Raw genomic sequence first — 24,450 nt, forward strand, 5'->3', positions numbered from 1 at the left:
ATGAATCATGCCCTGCTTTATGACCTATTTTGCCAGTTAAGTGAATTATGCAGTCGTTAAGAGGATCCAAGTTCCTCCTTGATTTTGCTTGTTAGAAGCCGGCTGGAAAAGTCACAAATGGCAATCACATGATCACAAGAGGCTGCAACAGTCGTAAATGCATGTTGGTTGCCAAGCACCCAAATTTTGATCACAGATGCCGCAACGATTTTAGGTGAAAGGACTTTAGATTTAGAATAACTTTATTGTCACTTTGAATGTACACTAATAGGCATACATTAAAATGAAATTTCATTGCATACAGTTTGCAAAGGTCTCCACCTCCAATATACTGTACACTACATAAATATACAATATAAAAGTTTGCAAGTCACTTTTTTTCAATGCTGTTGTAACTTTGAACGCTATAGTCCAAATTTATGGCTGCAACTTAAGGACTACCTGAACAATTATTCCAAACCAGCAATATCTCTTCAGGTTCTTCACAGATATGCCAATTATGTTTTTGGAGTGTTAAATTTTAAAAATACCATTTGGCTTTCTTTGTCTCATTTCTCTTGTGAGATTAAATCAGGAAAATATGTTGTACATTAAAACAGGAAAGCACGGTGCAGAAAAGTAGATGCTATGATGAAGAAAAATAGAAAAATGCTCAGAACAGCCAGATTATTATTACTTTCAATTTCATTGTACACATGTTGTGCATTGACAAACATTTGATTGATTTATCAACAGGAATACCAGGTAAAGTCCTAATAAACTCCAGCACTGAGTAGTAATTGATTCCAGGCTGCGTTTAGAATTTATCTGGTTTGCTCATTTGTAAAGAATTTAAAAGGGCAGGTGTAGATATGACCATGCAAAGAACTACTTATTAAGGCCAATACTACAGGACCTATTTTAACAGGTTTCGCTCTTCTTGGAGCTCATCAGCTGTAGGTAACGGCCTATTTTGCAATATTTTTGAAAAGAAATTCAAAAGCACTAATTTAATCCCTAAATCTAAATCCACCATGTATTCCAACACCAAATCATATTGCAATGTGAGACAAGCATGCTTTTCAGGATTTAAGCTAACAATTGTCTAACACTTCCCAAGAAAAAATTCCATGTGAGCCTGAAAAAATTGTGTCTGCTTTAAAATTCACTTTAATTTTAATTGGTTCCCTAAAACAGCACCTTCCTATTCACACAGAAGCTTTAAAAAAAGGAATTTCTGTATTTTTAATAAATTCAGGTAGTCCTCAAATTATTGCCATAATTGGGACTGGAAAGTGTGTTGCTAAGTGATATGGTCATTAAGTGAGTCATCATATAAATGTGCCTCATTTTACTACCTTTTTTGCTGCAGTCATTAAGCAAGTCCAGCTTCCCCAATTGACTTTACTTGTTGGAAATCAGCTGAGAAGGTCACAAATGGTGATCACAAATTGCAATTATGTGACTGTGGGGATAGACTGTGATGGTTGTAAGTATGAGGACCCGTCATAAATATCTTTTTTCAGTACTGTTGTAACTTTGAATGGATACTAAATGAATGGTCATAAAATATCTTTAATAGTGAGTCATTGCAGTCACTATCAATTATAAAGCAATGCCTATTCTGGACACAATTTGTAATCTACAAAACTAAACCAGTTTCTATCCAATATAGCTAAAATCTACCTCCTCATATGCACAGATAGAAATAATTTCCCACATCTTATTTTCTTAAATTTCTATTAGAGGAACTGAATTACGTATTGAGAAGAAATATTAGAAATGGTGGAAGATTCAAGAGAAGTAATTGAAGTGCTTTTTTTCACACAGTATATAGTACAGGAACAATTGAGAATACATAGGCAAATTCATGAAATGAATAGTTACAAAAATAGCTACTAGACATGATTCCGTTTGTGATTAGATGTGCTATAACTTCAAGGATCAGCTGATGAGGTACCTAAATGAAAGGCTACCATTGTCTGTATGTCCTAAGAGTATTCTAAGTCTATTCTTTCAGTGAATATAACCTCCTACCAAATATATTGAATAGTATGCAGTATAAATAAGACAGAGAATTATTTTGAAGTCCAGTGATGGATGTTTCCCTTTTCTTTACTATAAACTTTTCTATGTCCGGCTCTTACGTATTTCTTCCTATTTCCCAAGCAGCAAAAAATGAAATATATGTAGTTGAATTTACCTTTAACAGCTTGCAACTTTATCTGCAAATCACTCTGTAAATTTTGGGAATAGCAGAATATGCATTTTGTAAGCTAACATTTATACTAATAATTCAATCTCATCATTATAAACCATGATTTTGATTTGCAATTAGAAAAAGAAGCAACAGATCCTGGTTTGGACAAACCTCGGAGCTTTGATACTATTAAGACTGTACTTCTGTTGTCTTGTTCCAGACAATTACAAATGCATTTGATTCTTTTTGAGGTTGTTTGTTTTAGAACAGCAAAAGATTTAGTTTGTGTAGGATGTATAATCTTAATTATACCTTCTGAGTTTATAGAATGCCAGCTACTGCATGATTAAATTGCTTTTTTAAAATATATTTTACAGTATCTAAGTACAGTTTGCCATTTATTCTCCTACACAACCTGTAGGTTGAGAATTACACATTAGTTGACTTCATAACTATTCACTGTTATAAAACTACTACTGTTCAATTTTCTTCCCACAAGTATATTAAAAAGACCAAATTACTCCTATTTCAAACTAATTAACAGTGATGGAAGTATAGTTTACTTTTAGATGATATTCACCCATGTATCTGCTCTTGAGAGCTAGTTTGGTATAACGGTTAAGGCTAGAAACCAGGAGACTGTGGGTTCTATTCTTGCCTTGGGCATGAAACCAACAGGGTGACTTTAGGCCAGTTACTTTCCCTCAGCCCTCAGAAGGAGGCAATGGAAAGCCACTTCTGAAAAATGTTGCCAAGCAAATTGCAGGGATTTGCCCAGGCAGTTTCTGAGAATCAGGCATGATTGAACAGAAGGGGGAAAATGCAGTTGCTTTAGAGATCTTATTAGACCTTAGACAAGTACAGTAACTGAATGTAGAGCTGGAATACAACCACTGCTTTGTTTTCAGTTCTTGTATAAGAATATGAGCCAATTGTTCTTTGCTTATTCTACAGTGGGATTTTTCCAAATAAAGTCTTTCCACTACCATTGTCTAACCAAACTAATTTCTGACATTGCTCTGGTCTGCAACAATAAAAGAGGTAGACATTTTTTTTTTCAAAGAAAAAATTGTCCTTTTTTTAGTGTTGTAAAAGCATGGCTACTATCTTCTTCAAATTCCAAAAATACAGCAACCAAACACATCACGTTGTTTGGATGTGGCAAGCCATATCAAATTAACAAATCACACGATCAGCAGTTAGATTTTCAGTGCCTTGGCAGGGGAATTTGCTGGAAATAACTGGATTCAAGTGCGCATAGTACATGTATTTAATTCTAAAACTATTCATGCAGAAATTAATCCTGCCTTTTATCACATCAGTCCACAGCCAAAGTTATGTCAATGCTGTATATGTATATGTTCATGTGATCATGCACTTTGCCAAAGTAACACCCAAAACAGTTGAAAAATATTCAAGAGCTACAGAGTCCCCACCCCAATTCCCAAAGTGTTCATTTTGAAAGAAATCAGAAAGAAACAACTTTAGAGCTTATTCACACAGCCTGCTGAAAATATTATTGTAAAACTGACCAGGCCAAAACTATCTGTCAGATTATAATGCAGGGGTGTCAAACACACAGGCTGGATTCTTCGTGGACTGGATGCATCACACACACTGGCCACACCCAGCCCCGTTTTAGCGAAGGGGGAAAAGTTGCAATACATCACGTGATGACGTGATGACGCAAGTTTGACACCCTTGTAATAGTATTTCCTCTTTGCTATAGAAAATTGGAAAGGAACTAGAGTAAAATCTTCAGAATTGAAGAATACTTTAAAATAATGTTTCCATTTATGTCAAAGTATGATTCTGAATTGTTCAGGAGTCAAAAGCAATAAAATGCCCTTAATGATCTTAAATCAAACACATTTATCTTATTTTCTCTGACTGACTGAAACCAGAATATGACATCCAAAATCTGAAGGCAATTATCTTCCTTCAGAAAAGTATGCATGAGTTTTAGTGCAAGAGGAAATGGAAATAAACTGCAGTTCAAATAATCAAATTTCCAATATCTGTCTGACATTCAAAAACTCAATAAAAATCATCTTTCATTTGGACATGCAAGGAATAATCTTGTCATTTGCAATTGTTTGAATTTTTATTGTCTTTATTTAAATCAGTTACTTAAGTTATTGGCCTGGAGATGATATTCTACCTTACAATAGAAATGGAACACTACTGTTCCTTAAGAATCATGTTCTTAGATATCCCTCCTACATGTTCTTGTTCCATTTTCAACTGCATCATATTTAAAAAGTAAATGTCAGCGGCAAGAATCTTAATTGAGCAATGTGACTTGTTACTAAGAAAGATCCTTCAAAGTACCAATAGCATTTATGACACAACTATATTAAAGAAATCTAGTTGCTGATGCTGCAATGCAGGAAAATAAAATCTGAAGCTACAAAACTGAAGTAGGGTGGCAACAGAAGACATAAGAAACATAAACATAGGAAAACTCTACACAATTAAAGAAAAACATCTTAAACATTAATGAATGAAATAAACTAGAATTGGACATTTTTCCTGGTTATTAATTAGGAACATGAAAACAAAAACGGTTTTCTAATCAGTGTTAGGAAGATGGCAGAGACAGGCCTTGGTCATACTTCTGTCAATAACTGAGTATCAATAAGACGTTGTAAGCAATCATTTACAGACAGTCCTCAACTTATGACCAATTACTTAGCAAAGAAAGTTATAAGGGATCTCTCAAAGCTACTTAAAATCTGGATTTGAAGTTCTAATGGCCAGCCCCCTGCAGACATATAACCACATTTGGACAGTCAGCAACCAGCCCCTTTTACAGCCATTTGCAGCATCCCATGGTCACAACCACAATTTACATTATTTTGCTAGAAAGTGGCATTTATAGAATAACAAAGTCAGAAGGAAACTTGGACGTCTTCTAATCCAGTGGTCACCCACCAATGGGCCAGGAACCACTGGTGGTCCATAAGAAAATTTTGGTGGTCCACAGAGAAATGTCACCCCCAAAGCAGCCCCCAAGGCAATCAACCCAGGCTGCACAGGAACACAAGGCTTGCGCTACTTGCATTGTGAACAACATGAGGTAGTGGGGGGAAGGGCAGAGGAAGGGAATTTACCCCACACACCTCACGCGCCTGGCCTGGCCACTAGGCTGCTTCTTTCTTCTGCTTTTGGCTGCACACAAAGAAAGCAGCATAAGTCTTTCTACCTCTCTCCCAAACTCCACCAGAAATGAGTCTTTGGGACCCTGCAAGGCATCCTGCTCCAAGAGGCTGAGCTGGCATATCAAGTCTCACAAAGACTCATTTCTGGCAGAGTTTGGGGGAGAGAAAGAAGGATTTCTGCTGCTTCTGCTGCTTTCCTTGCATGAAGCCAAAAGTCTCTCCCCCCCGCCCCTGAGAACAGAGCTGGAGACAGTATCCTGCGATCCCAAATAAAGAGTGATCGATCGATAGGAAAACAGGGTGCGGGAATTTTCCTGCAGACTTTTTTCGGATTTTCCCAGGATCTCTGGGCTGCGGGATTTAAAATTATGAGTTTGGTGGTCCCTGGGGTCCAAAAGATGGTGACCCCTGTTTTAGTCCAACCACTCTCAAACAGGAAACCCTCTACCATTTCAGACCAATGGTTGTCCAGTCTCTTCTTAAAAACCTCCAGTGTTGGAGCACTCATAATTTCTGGAGGCAAGTCATTCCACTGATTAATTGTTCTAGCTGTCAGGAAATTTCTCCTTAGTTCTAGGTTAGTTTTCTCCTTGATTAGTCTGCATCCATTGCATCTTGTCCTGCCTTCAGATGCTTTGGAGAATAGGTTGACCACCATCTTCTTTGTGGCAGCCCCTGAGATATTGGAACAGTGCTATCATGTCATCCCGGTCCTTCTTTTCATTAAACTAGACATACCCAATACCTGCAATAGTTCTTTGTATGTTTTAGCCTCCAGTCCCCTAATCATCTTTGTTGCTCTTTGTGCTCCTTCTAGAGACTCAACCTCTTTTTTATATTGTGATGAGCAAAACTGGATGCAATATTCCAAAAGTGGTCTTACCAAGGCATTACTTCTGGGTTCCAAAAATTATGCTCATTGCAGAGTATGGATTTGCTTAACAACTGTGATGATTCACTTAGTGACTGATGCAAAAAGGTCATAAAATCAGGTGTGGTCATGTGGCGATCCACTTAAAAACTGGCATGATTTAGTTCCATAATTCTAGATTACCAATTCACATTGTAAGTCAAGGACTACCTGTAATGTAATGGTTACCCACTGTGCCGACCATTGATGCAGAAAAAGACGAAGCTGGTGACCTGAAATCACAAAATATGCAAGCAAGGTATTATGTTTGTGGTTGGAACCACCTTTAGAGCAAACAATAGAGATAAATAAAGTGGTGAATAGCTTCTACTACTTTTAGTACACAGCAAAGGAACTAAGAAATATGCCACATACTACTATTTGGCATGGTAGCAGTGAAGGCTTTGAAAAAGATATTACGATTCCATGACGTGTCTGTTTATTAAATAACGCTCAGAATTGTGTAAGTTGTGTTTTTTTCCCTAGACATGCCATGGAAGTGAAAGCTGGACTTCAAACAAGGAGGATAGAAGAGTATTGATGCTTTGGAACATTTGTGTTAAAAGACTCCTGAAAATACCACAGATAGTTAAGACAAAAAATTAATCATAGAACAAATCAATTCATATTCAAAGTATAAAAGATCAGACTCCAAATTATTTTGGACACATTATGCAGATAACCAGCTCCCTTAAGAAGTCTATAATCCTGAGAAGGATGGAAAGAGAAGAGGATAACAAGCAGCAAGGTGGATGGAGTCAACTACAGTAGTAATGGATACATTCGATGACCTGAAGGGCCAGAAAGAGTCTGGAGAAAGTCTATGTAATCATTAAGACTCAACATCAACTTGATGGTATCTAATTAAGCAATCAGTCAAGTTTGCTTTGTAATAAACCTTTTCAGGATTCCCTGGATTCAAATGTGCATATTAATTTCTTTGTAATTCTGAAGAATATTATCAGTTGTTAACAGGGTCATAGTACACCATGGAGCATGCATTCCACAAATCCCAGTTATCAGGACTGTATCTCTCTGGAAATATGTTAGGGAAACATGAAACTCTGTTCCTAAGATATATAAGTAAATGGAAAACCTACTGGGGAAGGCTACCCGATTTTAAAAAACCCTCTTGACTATTGTTTTTCAGAACAAGTGAAATTATTTAAGAGTTCATCCCTTCAGAGATTAGGTTTATATTTCACCAAAGTTATGGTTTAATTAAGCAAGATTTGTTGAATAAGGTATATTTGGCTTATTGCAAGGCATAAATCATGCTTTATAAGCGCAACAGTCGCATTCACACATTATATTGACTCTAGGGCAAACAAACTGCTTTATGGCTTCATGTAATATATGAACATAAAAAGGCTGAGGATTATTTTGTATAGTGAAGATTCAACAATATTGTTGAATGAGGACAGGCAAATATCACTGGCAGTCAGCACGCTACATGCTTATCTCCAGTATTGTTCTTCCTATGAGATGCACAGCCCAAGATCTACTATATTCTTTACAAATTTCATGGCTGTTGTTCAAAGAGAAGATTTTACATTCCACTGAGAACTCTAAAACAAGGGCATCAAAAATCTATGCCACAGAAAAATCTGGTACTGGGTCAGATTCTTTCATTTTATAATAGACTACTTCAGCACACTTTTTTAATGAACAGTTGTGAGAGACACTAGAGGCTAGCAGAATTCAGCACAGGTTTTCTGCATTTTTTTGAAGATACGTAAATTGTCCTTTTTTAGGAAGCAGGAGTCTCTTCTTCCCAATTTCAACCAATTAATAATTTTGGGATAGTGATATCTGTTTATTATAAATACTGTAATGCCAAATATGTGTAGAGTGTTGTCTATTTTATACTCCAAACTTACAAAATCTACGTCCTTTAAATATCCTAATCTAATAACATATCCCAGCTTTTTGCAAAACTCCTTTTGCATGGAAAAATTGGATAAACTTGATATAGACCACATTTTGGGGACTGGAGGCTAAAACATATAAAGAACGATTGCTAGAACCGGGTATGTCTAGTTTAATGAAAAGATGGAATAGGGGTGACATGATAGCAGTGATCCAATATCTCAGGGGCTGCCACAAAGAAGAGGGAGTCAAGTTATTCTCCAAAGCACCTGAAGGCAGGACAGAAACTAATCAAGGAGAGAAGCAACCTAGAACCAAGGAGAAATTTCCTGACAGTTAGAACAATTAATCAGTGGAACAACTTGCCTCCAGAGGTTGTGGGTGCTCCAACACTGGGGTTTTTAAAAAAGACGTTGGATAACCATTTGTCTGAAGTGGCACAGGGTTTCCTGCCTAAGTAGGGAGTTGGACTAGAAAACCTCCAAGGTCCCTTCCAACTGTATTATTCTATTCTATTTTTAGAATAGGTACTGAACAAAATTTGTTGGAATAGTTACAAATAACTTATAGTCTGGATCCCATGGTGAGGGGGATTTAGTTTGTGTGTTGTGACCAACAAAGAGTCACAAAGGACCTAACTAAAGGTCTCCTTCACTTCTTAGGCACTGCAATTTGAACTGCCTTTCAACTACAGTCACTGTTACACTTAAATTTGTTGCCTGAGTAATGATAAAGAGGCATTTACTGACTAAAAATCATAATGACATTCTTTCATAATAAAAGTGATAGGTGATATCAATTTATAGATACCTATAAACTATTATATAACTATTATAAACTGATATTAGCAATGAATAAATTATACTTGGAACTTTGATTGTCTAGTACCATTACTATTTTATATCCATCAGGCCCTGAAGTCTGTTTTCATTCTCTTTAGGTTCTATCAAGAGTAGTCACATTGCCTAAAAATTCTCTTCTTTACTCTTGGGAAGACCCCACATTTGTAAATTATGTACTAAGCAGTTTATTTTTTCCTACCCTTGAGGTAAGCCATTATTGTGTAGTTTAGAATAAAATGTCTGAAAAAAATGAACGACGGGTCTTTGTGTCTTTTAAAATATCCCTTAGGATTCCTGACTCTTGCAACGATCTATTTTTCCTTTACACTAACAGGCTAGTAATTCTTCTGATGTCTCTCTCTCTCTTGATTCCTAATAGGGTTATAGTGCAAGTGAGCAAAAAAATCAATCAGCTTTACATGCAAAATGTTGACGTGATATTGAAGTTTTTGCCAAGCTGAAAGCTACGGTTGCACAATGATATTCAGCTGCTATTAAGTTATCATTCAATATTTTGTATTTGCCAACCCTGCTAGAAAAAGTACATGAGATTACAGGTTGTCCTCAATTTACAACCACAACTGAGCCCAAATTTTTTGTTGATAAGTGAGACATTTGTTTTGTGAGTTCTGCCCTATTTTACGACCTTTCTTGGCACAGTTGTTAATTGCAATAATTATTGCAATTTTAGTTTAGTAACACATGTGTTAAATGAAACTGGCTTTGACATTGATTTTGTTTGTCAGGTTCGCAAAAGTTGATCACATGACCCTGGGACACTGCAACCATCATAAATATGAATCAGTTGCCAAGCATCTGAATACTGATCACATGACCATGGGGGTATTTTAATAGTGGTAAGTATGAAAAACAATCATAAAATCACTTTTTGATGCCGTTGTAGCTTTCAAATGGTCACTAAACAAACTGTTGTTAAGTCGAGGACTACTTGTGTTTGTCCTTAAATGTACATTTCCACAAAGCCTTATCTAGTCTTTCCTGGGCAAAAGCTGCCAGTCTGGGGAGATTCCTGTGGAATAGGCATAAAAAAATAAAGTAGCAAATTTGAACTCTACATGCGTGGATCTAGTTGGTTGCCCCTGACATAGTCTCGGTCCACCATCTTAATCACTATATTAAGCTGGCTCACTTAGATTAGTAGATTACTATTTATTATGATTATTACAGTAGTACATTAAAGATATATTAGGTTAAAGTAATATTAGTTAATAATTAATGTGGAAGCTGGCAAGATCAACCACTGAAGAAAATTATAGACATATAATGAAAAAATCTCCAGACAGCTTGTAGTACCAAATGTATTGTGTGTATATGTACACACACACACACTCACTCATGTGTAGTCACACAGAGAGAAAGAGTGAAACAACATAGTAACAATAAAGCAACCTTTATTTCTGAGTAATGAGATCAATAAAATTACATGTTTAGTCTGCATTCAACTTTTTAATTATCTACTGTTTGGAGTATTTGTCAGCATGATGTCCACTGACAAAACTTTGTACAAACAGCCTTCAGTAAACAAAGCTTCCTCAAAGTAGGTTTAAAGCTTCACTGGTTTTTAAGAATTCATGACTCTTGTATCTCCTCAACAGTTATAATGCAGTGGATGAAAGATATTGCTCCCATATTTAATTTGGGGGAATCTTAACAGTAACTGGCTAGCCACTAAGGAAATAAAGGACTCTGCAGTAGATAAACATTGCTTCAGTTATTTTTATGATTGAATTGCGGTGTGATGCTCAGAGTAGGCTTTGCAAATTTAAATCAGGAGTAGTAGTTAGTTCTTTGCTTTTCTTCCTTGTTTTGTTCCAAACGAATTTGCTACTGCAATAAATTGAATCTGACTGCTTCTGCAGTAAATTGCAGAAAGTATACACAGAATATCTAACATTTCTGCATGATGTAAGAACCTAAGCAATTAGTTTTCATTCGACATTTCATAGGTTTAAGACTCTGAATCTAAATTAAGCTAATTACAGCCTTCTCTAAGAGTTCTGTTCATTTATAACTTCAGATCTCAGTTGCTCTTATTCTGTGAGAATTTGTGGTAAGCAGACACTGCTGAACCACAACTCATGGCTACAACCTGCAATGATGAAAAGATGATGAACAGTCATTGTGACATCGTAAGGCAAACTCTGGTCAATATTGTTTGCATTGTGGGATTAGCCATAAGTACAAAATCATGGGGTTTGCACCATGAGATTGTGATGCACGTTTTGACACTTGCCCATTTTGCTCCCAATGGATGCCTATGTTTCTATCAAGCAAATGGTCAATCATATCAATATCAAATCAATAGTGAAGGATGCAAAATTCAGTAAATCTTGGAAAGTCATGTTTCCTACTCTTTTATAAGCCTTCTTGATTGTGGGTGGGGGCTGGACTAAAAAGTATAAAACATAGGGCAAAGTAAACACAGTGATATATTCAAATGTCTAAAATTGTGATACTTGTACTTAGAAAATAAAAGTAGTGGGAATTTACAGGGGTCCGAAGATATGCTGCAAACAAATAACTTAAAGTTCCTTCGTATGGGATGCTACTAAGTGGGAGACAGCCATGGGCAAACCTACTCTTGACCTTTCAACATAAAATGCACCATTCATCCCACTCTTTGTAATTCAAACCAGTGTACAGCTCCAAACAATACTCCTCATTTAACTTGCTAAACTTATTCTCCATAGAATTAAAGCATTTCTTTAGAAGTGGGTGTCCTGTCTTAGATATCCACATCTGCCCCACTTCTGCAGTACTGTAGTTGCAGTCAGTATCGTCTTTAGAAGCTTCAGTGCTTCTAAAGTTTATACTGCAAACAGGAGGGTCAGCATATTAAGGAGAATAACAAAACCAACTGTTAAAGTTACCAGTTCCAACACTGTTTCTGAACTCAGGGGATAGAAAGTACCATACATTTCCTCTAGATTAAAAAAAACCTCCCACAATACCTTATATTAAAAAAAAAATCAGCCTATTTATGTAACTATCAATGGTGACTGAAGTGGGCAACTCAGTCCAGGTCAATTTTTTATTCTCTAAAGTAGGAAAGCAGCTAATTCATGGGTGTTCAATGTTTTGCTTACCTGGGCTGTAAAGAAGAATAGTCTTGGGCTGCATATGAATATATAATATAGTTAATGCATATAAATAACAAACTTCTAAGATATGTATAGTACAATACATTGCATTGTATTATATTGGGGCCGCATGCAGCCCATGGCTCACAGGCTGCACATGCCCGAGTTAAATTGGAATCCTAATGGACATGTATTTGAATCTAATGTTAGTCGAAGTTGGAACTACATTTACTTTTTTTATTCAATAACTGTATTTAATATTGTATACTATATATCTGTGATGGTGAACCTATGGCATGCGTGCCACAGGTGGCACGCAGAGCCATTTGTGCGGGCATACGAGCCCCAGGCAAACTTACCTCACTGAGCAAGCTGACACCTCCTGGCTGATTTTCAGCCCATTTGAGGCCTTTTTCAACCTGCCAGCCTTTGCAGGCTGAAAAATAGGCCCCTTTTGTCACTTCCGGTATTTCTGGAAATACAGGAAGTGATTAAACGGGCCCACTTTTCAGCATGCAAAGGCTATAGAGGCTTCCCTCAAGCCTCAGGCAGGCCGAAAAAGGCCTCAAACAGGGCAAAAATCAGCTGGGAGGTGCAGTGCAGGTAAGAGGGCGGGGGAATCGCACGCTCATGCGCAGGGGATATGGGAGGGCCGCGTGCATTGCCTTCTGGGTGTTTGCATGCAAGCATGCACACAATTTTTGGCACAGGAGCCCCAAAAAGTTAGCCACCACTGCTATATATGCACTTATGCATGTCTGCAGTGGTGTAAAAAATAATTAAAACAAAATGATCTTAACAATGAAAATATTAACAGAACCTATAAATTATATTCAACACTTCCCAATATCCCATCTTTTCCTCTGCGTTCTAAATAACTTTTAGAATCGTTCATCACTTTTCAAGGACATGAACAAAGGCAACCAAAAGTTCACAAGATATATTTCATACAACTTTCAACACTTTCTTTCAAAGAAATTTTCCCTAATTAGTATAGATGTGGACTCATTTTTTAAAAATAGTCAAATAAAAAATACTGTAAAGATATAAAATATTTCAGTTTCAACAATGTTCAAACTTCCAAGAGTCTGATCAATACTAACTTAAAAGCAAATCTTGCCTATCACTGACAGGCGAGCCATGCTCATTCTCATACCATGTAATTTACAAACACAATATCTGAGCCTTTTTGTACTATTGAACTACAATTTCTCCTCTAGATTACAAAATGAGCTATATCTGTGAAATAATAAGTTCAAATATTTGTAAAGTATTTGTGGTAATGTAAACACTTAAGAAAAATCATATAAATTATTCAGAACTAATGAAACACAAGGACTATTTCAAACATTACAAATCCCTATTAAAGATTATTCTTTTGTGTATAAAATAAAACATCTCACACAAGCTTCCCTATGAATGGCAGTTATTTGTCTGTGTGTGTATGTGTATAAATATAGGTTACAAGCATTTCTTAAAACTTTCTAGCAAATAGTGAATAATACAATTTATCCAAAAGGAAGATGTGTCAGGACACAAGTGCATAAAAGTGGGATTTGCATCGTGATGTTACGATGCAGATCTAATTTTGGTTTGGTGTGGATGCCTGTGCTGGATGTTAAAACCCCCACTCATTCACAAAGTTTGTTGCTTGACTTTGAGGAAATTACTCTTTAGATTAATCTACTTTTTAGACTTTTATGATGTCAATATTTAAGGAGCTCCTCGTTGTAAGCTGCCTTGAGCTTTCACAAAAAGAGTGCAAAAGGTGGGATATTAATACAAACAAAAATAACAATAAAATATCCCAAAACAGCTTTGAACATTGGTAAAACAAAAGCCTTTCTTCTAGCCAAGAAAATGACCCTCAAGTAAGTAGTTATTTAGAATTATAACCTCTACATGATATTAGATAAATGCATTGACCACCTAATTCCAACAAGTAGAACCTTAACCAATAAAACTCTATAAATCTTATGCCATTTTGGGTTTTTGACTCAGCACTACCAGCCTTCTTTTCCCGCTTATCAAGCAGGGCAGCATCAAAAATGGTTTTTGATAAAAATATATTCTCTATATATTTAATCATTACACCATCACTTTCTTTGTTCCTTTTTTTTAAAAAAAATAAACATCTTCTTGTCTGTCCTTCCTAGCATAGCATCTTTTCTGGTTCCTAAATTCCTCCCACTCTTGCTCTTTTCTGGCCTTCACCTTAATTCCCCTTCAATTCTTCTCTTTCAGTCCACTGCTGACTCCATACCTTTTCTTTATTCTCCTTGTTATTAGATCTCCTTGTTTTAATGTCTCAGTCTCACCTCAATCAACTGGTCTTTCCTTGTCCAGAGATGATTAAGTCTTTTCTTTTTTTAAAAAAAAGTCTTGGCTATAAACTATCCTGCCCCCTGAGCAATTCAATATTCCAGACAATTGTAGTATCTGTATTAAAAGCTTCAATGGCATAACACAACACATAGCTATTGTGTTTTCAGTATAGATAGCTTTAATAACTGCTTAGTTCAGTGAATCTAGATCCTATTTTTCACAATTAAGAAGTAGTAAAATGAGTTATCTTTTGATTCTATTTCTTAATTTTTCTATCAATATTTTAGTTTTTAGAGCAATTCAAATATTATACAGCTATCTTACAATTTGGTTTTTAAAATTATTTAAAAATTGAAAATAGAACAACACATTCAAATATATACTCAAATAAGAACTAAATTCATTAACCCCAAACAAACTATTAATAGTAGGAACTATTTAAAATAAAAAATAATAAGAAAACTGGTCACATACAATATTACATGTGGCCATTTCTATTTTGTAGCTACTATATTAGCAAAATGGTGGTCTTAATTGTTCTTGCCAACTTCATTGCTCTATTTAGCAGATATATGAGCAAGATCTTCATTAGTGGCCCTTAGGCCTAGGCCATTTAGTACACATATAAGCAGTCTTTCAGTAATTGTGTTTCAAGTTATGCCTTTCAAGACCATGCTCCAATTACAAAAAGATGAAAATAAAAACTCCCTTATTTACAGGTACTGTCCACTTAATTCCTAAATGGAAAGCTTTTCCTAAAGGCAAAAGTAAGAAGCCATCTATTGTGCTGTCCATCAGCAACTGGTGCTGATTTACCCAAGTAATAACCAAGGAGTATGGCTCAGGCACAGTTTTGCCCCACAGTTGACTTCCATTTTGCAGCTCAAACTGGAGTTCCTGCCAACACCAACCAAAAAACAATCATGCAAGATGGATGTCTTTTAGATAATATAATTCCCAGCAGAGAATCTTCATGTGATAAATTCCTTCTCAGAAAAGGTCTAATGATCAGCCTTCTTTTTTCATCACAGACGGGGCCATGGCAGTTTGGCTGTCCCAAATGAAACCCAGACCTTTTAATATCTTACGCACTTGCCTTGCGCCTCTTGAGATTTGCTGTTTTTCTAATAGCCATCTAATTAAAAGTCACTTTATTAGTTACCTTGTCATAAAGAAACATGTTGCCTTTCTTGGACTGTCACACCAGAGAATGAACAGATGTACTGTTTACATTATTTCTGTTTCAATCTAGTCATTATTCCTCAGGATTTAGGAATAATAAAAAGCAGCATTAGAGACATTTTTAGTTTGACAAGTTTTAACTGTCATTCACAGGCTAAGCTACGCATTACAGGAAGTTAAACTATAGGTTGGTTTCTTTTGTTCTAATTTTGTGTGTTCTATGAAATGCATCCCCGTGATTTCTAAATCATGATTTATCATTTAACAAGTTAGATGAGCCCCTCATAATATGGTTTAATCAGTAAACCATTATTAAAGAAACTACAACTTAACAAAATGTGTTAACCCATACAGGCCTATAACCTCAGCACTACAATTCCATAGAAGCTTCCCTTTCCCACTGGCACATTACAGCTGCCATTAGGGTCATACTACTAGTATGGCCAAGAGAGGCCAAACACATCTCTAGCGGATCTAACAATGATGTGAGATCGGTCACAAAAAGTTATTAAAGTAAACCAAGGCTAAAAACGCTGAACTCAGCTACACTACTTTTTTTTTTTTAAAGAAGTGCTATCGGTCACTTGACGACGGACCTCAAATGGCTGTTGCAAATTTGAATAAGATCACCACCGTAAAATATACAGCACCAGAGTCAACATATATTCTAGAAATTAATTTCTCCAGGGGAAAGAAACTCCAGCCTAAGGAATTATTCCTGATCCTTTTCTTTTGCAGACCGGGTTGGAGAGGTGGTGGTGGTAGTGGTGGTAGTGCTGCTGCTGCTAGCCGCTGCAGCGAGAATACCTGCACTACGGCCAAACTGAGCCTATGCGCGCCCATAGAGCAAACCTACGCGAGGTTGACGCTCCAGGCGACCACCCGCTCTGGGGAATTCGCGAAAGCAACCCAGGGAGCAAGACCCCCATCGAGCCTTCTCCTTTCCGATCGAGCTTCAGGGGGGGGGTCCCTGCGAAGGGGCGAATCAACCGGCTAAGGAGGAGAGGCCCCTTCCCTCCCCGACCGGATCTCTCGGGAACCCTCCCGCGCCGATCCCGGGCACTTACTTTTCCACCGGGCCCTCTTCTCCACGGGAGGGAGGGAAGGAGGGCGGAGGGAACGGCTGATCGAGCCAACCAACCAACCTATCCTGCCTACCTTCCTCCGCCTCCGCGCGCGCGCGCGCCTCAGCCCCGCTGCCGCTTCTCCGTTCCCACAGGCGCTCCGCTCGCAGCCGCCGACAATCTAACCAACCCGGTTCAGCACCCGATGCGAGGACCTGCCTCTTTTCAGCCTGTCCAATCCCGACGGCGATTGCAATAGGGAGGGGGAACGACAAAGGGGCGGGTAAGTGAGCAACCAACCCGAGGGACAGCTCAGCCCTCTGGAACTTAGCCAAGAGTTTCACCAATAAGAAAAAAAAAGAAGCAGCCGCAAAAGTCCCGCCCTCCCAAGCATTTCACCGCACGATAGTTAAGCCAATCAAAAGTCAGAGAAGGAAAACGCGTTCAATTTTTTTTTCCTTTCAGCCGCACAATGTCCCACGGGCAGGAATTGCCGCATGCGTACGTGAATCTACCCAATAGCCTCGTTTATGTTTCCGCGCATCACGATTTTTCAGTCGCGCGCGTCAATAATTGCTCGTGCGCTACGCAGTCATCTTTTTTTTGTTGTTGTTAACCCGGGCGTACGCAATCTTGGTGCGTTGCTATGGTGATGAGGAAGCTTGCGCCTGCGGCCTTCTGAGCTTCATCTCTAGTCCGAGCGGCTTGTTTTTTTTAAGCCCTCTCCTGAAATTAGTCCTCATTATCCTGCTTGGAGATATACATCTTTCTTCTGTCAAAATAAACACCGCAATGTTGCGCCGGCTTTATCACTGTAGCCATATATGATTAATTTCTTGTAACTAACAAAGCTATCCAGAGTCCAGAGTGATGGGTGATGTAGTCAAGAAGCCGGGGGTCTTTGATGTGTGTCTCATCCTGATTTTGTGTCCGCAATAAATTGAATGATAAACATCATCCAAACGTCAATTGAAATCTTACTTCGCCCCACTGTATTAAAATTAGGAAGTTGCAGAAGACACTTGGTTTCCTTTCTGAACTGAAATCTTGTCATTTCCTGGTAATTAAGAAAACAGATATCAGGGACATGCTGGGCTAAGTTGTGAAAGAGTTGAACCAGCCATTTTAGACAAATGAAGTTCAATATGGTAGTTGTTTGCATTCAGCAAATGCAAGTTTGCATTTATATTGAAATATTTGCATTATTATGCTTTTTTTTATTTAAGAATCCATTTGTCCAGAAAGCATTAGTTGAAAGATTATGGAACTACGGGAATTCTCTAAATTAGTATCAGAAGGCTACAGTCTAACGGTTTGTGTATGACCTTATTGTTCATAAAATTATAGAGTTGTGGGTTCAAGTCCCACCAGTCACCAATTGAGGAAAGGAAAAGGAAAAGGAAGCCTTGCCCTTTAAGGAAAAAGGCAAAGTTCTTTCCTTTTGTGGATTCAAACTTCCCTGCTGGGAGATTTTACTGCAAAATCATTTGGTCAGCTTCATTGGAAGCTAGAATCAGTTTATTAATAGGAAGGCAAATAAGAATAAACCCTATAGCGTTCCTGAGATTAATAAGTGAGTAGGAAAACTTCTTTCTTATACACTTCAAGTTCTTTGATTTTGTAAGTGTGAATCTTTGACGGCTTTGTGTTCAAGTTCCTGTTTCTTGAGATTGGGATCTCTTCCTGGGATCTTGGTAGGAGTAATTGTTTTATAGTCCAATCTCTGTTTTTCCCTGATCCTTTGTAGCTATCAGTTTGCACCTGGTTGCAATATCCTGAGTTTCCTGTTATGCTGTTTGCTTTTCACAAGTTTTTTGTAGCTTGCTATCTATTTGATTTCTATGGGAAAGGATCCTAACTAATGTGTATCCCATGCAAAAGTGGGGGCTAATGGAGCTGTCCCTGCTTGTGTTTTCACCTCTCCTTTCTTTTAGGGGAATTTTCCTCTCCCTTCTAATGTTTTACAATTTATTTTCTTTTCCTAAAAGAGAGGGGAATCATAACTTCCAACAGCAGTAACCAAGTTATTTCTGACAGACAGTGATCTAGCTTTTACTTGAAGACATGGACTGAAGATGAGATTACCAGAGATTATCCCTGGTTCTATTGTTGATTTAATGTAACCATTTTCTAGCATTCAGTTAGAATCTGTTTTGTATTTACAACAAAAACCTAGACATTGGCCAGCCCATGTGGTTTCTGTTCATGTGGTTTTCTTGGTAAAGACACAGCACTATTCACATCCTTTTTGAGGTGTAGTAACCAAACTGCACACAATATTCCAGATGCAGTTGCACAATTTTTATAAGGACATCATGAAATTGGCATCTCTACTTTTTCACCTTGTACCTGCCTACAGACAAAGAATTAAAACCATTAAACCAACAATTAAATCAGTGAAGACTTGGTCAGATGAGGCAAAGCTGAAACTCCAGGCCTGCCTTGGTTGCACTGATTGGAATGTTTTTGAAGATGCCTCTGCAGACCTAGATGAGATCACAGACACTGTAACATCATATGTTAGCTTCTGCGAAGACTTATGTGTACCAACAAGGAACCTGCAAATATATAATAACAATAAACCCTGGTTCACAGCTAAACTTAAGCAGATACGTTGTTCCAAAGAGGAAGCCTATAGAAAAGGTGATAGAATGCTATACAACCAGGCGAGAAACATATTAACAAGAGAGCTCAGAGCAGCAAAAAGAAGCTACTCTGAAAAGGTAAATAATCAATTCTTAACAAACGAACCAGCAAACATGTGGAAAACTCTTTAAAACATCACTGGCTTCAGCAAACCTCCTTCCCAGGCAGAAGGAAATCAACAACTAGCAGATGTCCTGAATATGTTTTACTGCAGGTTTGAAAAGAAACTACAGCCACCTATCTCCATAACCCACATCTCAAACACACCAACAACAGCCAAGCCTCCTACAACTGGTCCCCATCCATTGGGCTCACAACTTCTGGTGATCACAGAAAAAGAAGTGCAAGATCTATTACATAGACAGAAGCCAGGAAAAGCACCAGGGTCAGACAAGATAACTTCTTCTTGCTTAAAAGTCTGTGCTGACCAATTGGCCCCCATTTTCACCTGAATCTTCAGTAGATCACTAGAGATGTGCTATGTTCCTTCCTGCTTCAAACGTTCTACCATCATCCCAGTGCCAAAGAAGCCCTCCATCAAGGAACTGAATGACTACAGACTAGTTGCTCTAACATCTGTAGTTATGAAAATCTTTGAAAGGCTTGTGCTGTCCCACCTGAAAACCATCATGGATCCACTGTTAGATCCCATGCAGTTTGCATACCGAGCAAATAGATCGACATATGATGCTGTTAACATGGCTCTGCATTACATCCTACATCACCCTGAATCTCCAAATTCCTACGCAAGGGTCCTCTTTGTAGACTTCAGTTCAGCATTCAATACCATCATTCCAGACACTCTTCTAAGTAAATTAAACCAACTAGCGGTACCTGAACACACCTGTAAGTGGATCATAAGCTTCCTAACAGACAGGAAGCAGCAAGTGAAGCTAGGCGGAATCACATCTGATATCTGTACAATCAGCACAGGGGGTCCCCAAGGCTGTGTGCTATCTCCTCTTCTCCCTGTATACCAATGACTGCATCTCAAACGATCCATCTGTTAAAATACTGAAGTTTGCTGATGACACAACAGCGATTGGTCTCATTCGAGAGAACGATGAATCTGCATACAGACAGGAGGTTATACTACTTGCCTCGTGGTGTAACCGGAACAATCTGGAACTGAACACACTCAAAACCGTAGAAATGGTGGTAGACTTTAGAAGAAACCCTCCTATACTACAATACTAGACAACACAGTATCAACAGTAGAGACCTTCACATTTCTAGATTCTACTATATCACATGACCTAAAATGGACACCTAACATCAAAAACATCATAAAAAAAGCACAACAAAGAATGTTCTTTCTGTGCCAACTCAGAAAGCTCAAACTGCCCAAGGAGCTGCTGATACAGTTCTACAGAGGAATTATTGAGTCTATCATCTGCACCTCTATAACTGTCTGGTTTGGTTCTGCAACTCAACAGGACAGACACAGACTTCAGAGGATAATTAGGACTGCAGAAAAAACAATTACTACCCACCTGCCTTCAATTGAGGATCTGTATACTGCACGAGTCAAAAAGAGGGCTGTGAAAATATTTACAGACACCTCACATCCCAAACATAAACTGTTTCAACTCCTACCCTCAAAACAACACTATAAAGCATTGCACACCAGAACAATTAGACACAAGAACAGTTTTTTTCCGAAAGCCATCACTCCGCTAAACAAATAATTCTCTCAACACTGTTCAACTATTACAAAGTCTACATTACTATTACTGTTAATCTTCTCATCACTCCTTATCACCCATCCCCTCCCACTTGTGATTGTAGGACTGTAACTTTGTTGCTTGTATCCATACAATTTATATTGACTGTTTTCTAGTATGATTTGATTGCTTATTGTACCCTATGACTATCATTAAGTGTTGTACGTTATGATTCTTGATTCTTAATGAATGTACCTTTTCTTTATGTATACAGAGAGTATTTACACCAAGACAAATTCCTTGTGTGTCCAATCCTACTTGGCCAATAAAGTCTTCTCTTCTCTTCTACTTTCAGCACTGTTTCTTATTAGTCATAACATGCTGTGCACTTACTTTCTTTTTTTTACAGTAAATTCCTTTGGAAATCTTTTTTATGTCCAGAAATAATTTCGTGTCATCAGCAAACCTGACCTTTTTGAACACTGATGTTGGAGAAGACTCTCACAATTACCATGGGCAGACAAAGAAACATACAAATGGATCATTGAACAAATCAACTCACAATTCTAATTCAAGGCACAAATGACCAGGCAAATAATGGATACATGTTGTGAAGGCCTAGCTTCCTGGAGAAGATTCAGATGCTGAGAAAGATGAAAGTAAAGAGTTTGAAATACTGGCAGCCAGATGGATGGATTAGTTACAGTGGTTGTGGGTACACCAATGAAATATTTGAAGGATCAGGTTAGGGACAGAACATTATAGCACATCAGGACACAGCAACACAAGGAAACAACAATCAATTACTTAATAGACAGCCATCAATACCCTAATTAACAACTAAAAGCTACACACAACCAGGCACCATATTAAAAAAAAGTGTAGAACAGCCCAATGCAGATATTCTGGAGAGAGAGAGAAGTTCCTTGATAATGGGCTCCAGCATGAGCCCAAAAGCTTGGAAGTTGTAATCCCAGTGACTGACTCATATTGAATCCTACAACATTACTGGGACATGTATATTTGCCTTCATTGACAAGTACCAGTTTGGCCCCTAGAAGAATAGAAGAACTGATACAAGTATTGCTTGATCCAACATCATTATACTTTTATTTTTAATATATAGTTGAAAGCATCTTCTTCTGCTAAAGCATTAGTTTTATTATAGTGTATGTTACTATGCTTGACTACAAGGCTGGAAAATCCATTCTTTGATACCCATTAATAGATGTATCATTTATATTTTACATTGAAAACTCTATGGTAGAAAGTTGGGACATACAACATATGACAAATACGATACATACAATACATATAATATGATAAATATCAGGAGGTGCTATGAAGAGAGAAGGGTGATAAATGTAGAGAAGAGGTCAGAAAGGAAGAGAGGTTTATCACTGTGGCCTTATATATATTTATTATGGTCATTTAATACAGTATAACTGAAATCCCAGTTGACAAACTGAAGAATGAAAAAGAGCCAGTAAAAGCAGTTTTGAGAGGGACGAAAAATTAGACTAATCAAGACAAAGTTTTTATAAAGAGGATAAGAAAGAGCCATTAAACTATGGCAGGAAGATAAAATGGTTGATCTATTGCAAGAACTTAATGGTTTAGAGCCTCCCCAAAAAAGTCTCAACAGTTGTAAGCTACAATCACAAGCAGCAGGAGATAAAGCAACATAGGAAGTAAGCAATATGCAGAACCCACTCTAGACAATTTGACCAATCAGTGAGACATAGGCAACAACCAGCAAAATACAGAAAGTCTCGAAGGAGCTGTTTTGTTCCTCTTTTTCTGCATTTAATTTAATAGGGCAACTGGAAATAGAATGTTAATAAAGGCAATTATGCCTAGACAACCCAGGATTTGTAGGCTGGGTTGGAGAGAAGGAAAAGCAGATGCCTATATCTACCTGGGCTGGAAAGCCAGCTTTTGTGAATGTATACAGTGAAATCTCAGGTTTGGTTTAATTTCAAAATCAGATGCACCTAATCCTAACCCAAACTTTACTTAAAATCCACATACACATCTTTTAAAAGCACATCTGGACTATTTTGTACACCTACTGGCAATCATTCAATCATTTTACTGAGAGAAATTATTTCCTTTTAAATTGGTGAACTGGACAATCAAATGTGCAATTCATGGTAAATTTCCTTTCAGTGTCTCCCAATGTTTGCCAAGCAACAGATAAAATTGTCAGCAATAAAGTTCTAAGTTCTAATTACCTTGCCAAAATTATTACTGTCTCCTGCTATAGACTTTAGATAGCTCCTGGATCTATGCAAATTAATAGTGAGTGAATTAAGTGCATTAAGTTGCATTTTTACTTCTAGTGACAGTATCAACAAATGTCATTTTTCACCTGCCTCTAACAATAATTCGGCATTCTTCCAAGAGCATTCTGAGAATTCATTTGATCCCTTCCATCCACATTATGTCATAGATTTTCTACAATTTCATTAATTTTTACCAAGCATAATTATTATTATTGTCTATTATCCATTCATACAACATGCCCCAAATCTAGAAGTTTCATTATTCTACAGGAGCAATCAACCTTTATTTGGTAAACTTCATTCAATTAGAATTACTTAATACATGCTAAAATATGGGTGTATTGTTTATGGCTATGCTGTGCGACTTGTTTATGTATGAAAATATCTGAGCCTGATTATTTGAAGAATGCTGTTCTGTTTCTCTTGTGCAGACAGAAAGGTAGCAAAATGCAAAAATAATAAGGGGAATAGTTTGTTAAATGTTTCTAAGAAGGTATTTGGCAGAATAATGATGGAAAGGGAATGAGTGGTGACAAAGGGCAATATTTGAGAAATGTAGGATTAGGGTTCATACACCTGAGATTTTGTATATAGTAGCGGGAAGAAGCCTTTCTGAACTTTTAAAAAGCACTGGATGCATGTCAGTAAGTGGGAAGTTCAGTAAACTGAAATGCGTATCTAACACAGAAGATGTGAAATTTATAAATCTATAGTAGAGTGCTTTCTATTGTATTCTATTATTTCTATATTACCCTGCTAATTACTATTACTATAACAATTATACTATTATATTACTATTCAATTACTGTTACTATATTTGCTCTGCAGTATAACTATTCTACTATTGTGACATTTCCTCATCACTATTACTATACTGCACTCTATAGTATTATTATTTTCTTCTTACAAATCTTGTTCTGCTTTTTTCTTAATTCTTCTCTCTCTGGGATTTCTTCTGCCCCCCCTTAAAGGCCAGCATATAGAGCACCTTGAATCTTCCCATGCCTTTTCCTTTTTCCTCTGGATCATCCATTATCTTTGAAGGAAAACTACTTTCTTTTTAATTGGCTGCATTTTTCTGTTTGCTGGTGTCTGCAGACTTTCCAAAATGTGCATCTTCTCCCACACTGGCTTCAAGGTTGCTTCTTTTTTCTGTCAACTCTGCCATGCTGTTGCTGGGGAAAAGGTTCAAATGGGAGGGGTGGAAGGAAGCACAGTTACC

At 37.4% G+C, this 24,450-nt stretch overlaps 1 protein-coding gene across 9 annotated transcripts in view; it reads right to left on the minus strand.

The window, feature by feature from the left end:
• The window catches only part of DTNB (dystrobrevin beta), a 111,708-nt gene extending 94,972 nt beyond the window's left edge, over positions 1-16,736 (minus strand). For all 9 annotated transcript variants that reach the window (XM_087929191.1, XM_087929177.1, XM_087929183.1 and 6 more), the window contains exon 1: positions 16,637-16,736. The gene's annotated coding sequence lies outside the window, so the exon portion shown is untranslated. The remainder of the gene's footprint in view (positions 1-16,636) is intronic.
• Positions 16,737-24,450: the final 7,714 nt, after the last annotated feature.

This window comes from Pseudonaja textilis, chromosome 1 (genome assembly GCF_049901715.1).
Source record: "Pseudonaja textilis isolate UNSWEBS1 chromosome 1, rPseTex1.2, whole genome shotgun sequence".
Taxonomy (NCBI): Eukaryota; Metazoa; Chordata; class Lepidosauria; order Squamata; family Elapidae; genus Pseudonaja; species Pseudonaja textilis.